Raw genomic sequence first — 2,500 nt, 5'->3', positions numbered from 1 at the left:
ACAGGCGGCACCTTTGTTTCCTGCAGGAGGAAACAGAGGAGAGGAGGTACTGTTCGTCGGGGAGAAGAAGGGGAGGAAGGAGAAGAAGAGAAGAAGAAGGGGAAGTAGGAGAAGAGGTTGTGATACCTCTGTTCCCTGCAGAGGAAACAGAGGAGAGGGTGTGTGTGACGCCGGGAAGAAGAAGGGGAGGAAGGAGAAGAAGAGAAGAAGAAGAAAGGAAGAAGGGAAGGAGAGGAAGAAGAGAAGGGAAAGAAGGGGCTGCGGCTGCGGCGATGGCAGCTGCAGTTGGAAGAGAAGAAGGAGAGGAAGATGAGCAGGGGAGGAAGAAGAGGCTGCGGCCGTGGCTGAGGCTGCGACTGCAGCAGTGCAGCTGGGAAAGAAGAGAAGGAAAGGAAGAAGAAGAGAAAGGGAAGGAGAGGAAGAAGAGAGGAAGAGGAGAAGGGGTGGCAGCTGCGGCAGTGGCAGCTGCAGTTGGAAGAGAAGAAGGAGAGGAAATAGAGTAGCGGAGGAAGAAAGGCTGCGGTTGTGGTGGCTGCGGCCATGGTTGCGACTGCGACTGCGGCAGTTGCAGCTGGGAAAGAAAAGAAAGGAAAGGCGGAAAAAGGGGCTGCGGACGGGATTGCGGCCGCAGCGGCAGCGACTGCGTATGCAGCAGTTATGTCTGCGAGAGAAGGGAGGAAGGAAGGTAGTGCGGTGGAAGGGGTTGCGATTGTGGCAGCGGCGGCGGCTGTGGCAGCTGCGTTTAGGAAAGAAAAAGAAGGAATGAGAGTAAAAGAGAGCAGGTGACTGTGCCTCGATGTTCGACACGTGGTGTAGTTGCGAAGAAAGGAAGAAAACGAGAGCACAAAACGAAACAGAGAGAGGACACGGAGGAAAAGTAGAAGGATTTGGGCTGGCACCTTCTTTGGATCTTCGGATCGAAATCTTTGAAAGGCAAGTTTCCCACTTGTTTCGATCCTTTCTATTGCAAGTTCCCTGTTCGTTTCTCCTATAATTGCTTTGATATGTCTTATTGCAAGTTTCCTGATCTTTTCTCACTGCCAATTTTATCTCCACATTTGCTTTGAATATGTGGAACTTTGAATCATTCTAGCCTTGCATTTGTTATATCTCCTGTTTAGACGTAACGATTCGAATCTGTGCAACTTCTGAGATTCTGACCTTTTGATACCGAGCTGCCTATAAGTCTTTGTGGAAACTCTGATTTGTTCAAAACTGATTTCATTGGAAACTAGACTCGTAGACCTTTCTTTGATATATGGATTGAAAGATTTGGAATCCAAACACCTGCCCAGTTATCTGTTGAATCTGACATTATGAATTCTACCAACAGAGATTTTGTTCTACGACACTTGCTTACCAAATCATTTGTAACTCTCTCTGTTGGACAGTTTAATTCATATGAAGCCTGTCTTATCTGAAAGTATAATCCAATGATTATTTCTGAGTAAATTGGAGCACGATTGATAGTTTGAATCATTTGTTCAATGTGCCTTCTGTATTCTGCCAGAAATCGAGCTTTGGTCGATTTCTCATATTCTGGTTTCATTCCTTTGGAAATTGATATCCTTTAGCTTTCTCATTCAATTGAGCTTTATATTACTGCTTTGAATTCTTGTATGCTCTTGTCCTTAAAATTATTGCATTCTTGAAAACTGTTGTGTAACGTTTATGCTATATCGTATTGACTCATATAGGCACATGTATATCCTATTGTTCCGCATTTGCTTTCGATATGTGCCTATTCCAGTTTCATTCCTTTGGATATTGAATTCATCTAACCTTCCTATTTTGAATTGAGCTCAGTATGAATGCTTTGAATCCCTGTATACTCTTGCCTTCATTTCATTCCAAAACTGAATACATTTGTGAGAGATTGTTGCTTGCATCGTATTGTCTCGTAAAGGCACATGTACGTATTGTTGTTCCGCGTGTGCTTCCGTATTATGCTACTTATTGTTTAATCTGCCCTCTTGTATTCTGGTGTTGTGGGATAATGTGAACCTTTGCCAGAAATGGTAAAGGGAGTTATGCATAGAGCCTGCGATGCTCTGCCGGCCCCCTCTGACTTCACCTAGACGTGGGTGGATGGAGCTCCCAGACGTGGGAGACTTCTGTCTGGTGGTCATTCAGAAATGGATGAATCACATTCTGTCTGTGATCCCACTACACCCTCTATATGTTTGATATGACATCCAGAGTTTTGGTGAGTTATTTCTGTTCCTGCTCTGGATAAGTATGATATGATTGCAACGTCAAGGACGACGTTTGAGCTTCTGTACGACATATGAGTTTGATATGCTCTGAAATGCTTCATTCATTGTTGATTTTGCTTCGAAATGTTCCATATGTCGTTGATGTGTTTTGGAACATTTTATATGCCATTGATAAGCTCCGATAAGTTTCCTTTGTTTCTGATATGCTCCAATTACTCTGTGCTCCATTTGCTATGAACTGATATGTTCTAAAATGTCCTATCTGCCATTGATAAGCTCCGATA

This window comes from Musa acuminata, unplaced genomic scaffold (assembly GCF_036884655.1).
Source record: "Musa acuminata AAA Group cultivar baxijiao unplaced genomic scaffold, Cavendish_Baxijiao_AAA HiC_scaffold_62, whole genome shotgun sequence".
In the NCBI taxonomy this organism is placed as follows: domain Eukaryota; kingdom Viridiplantae; phylum Streptophyta; class Magnoliopsida; order Zingiberales; family Musaceae; genus Musa; species Musa acuminata.
This window is presented reverse-complemented; position numbering follows the sequence as displayed.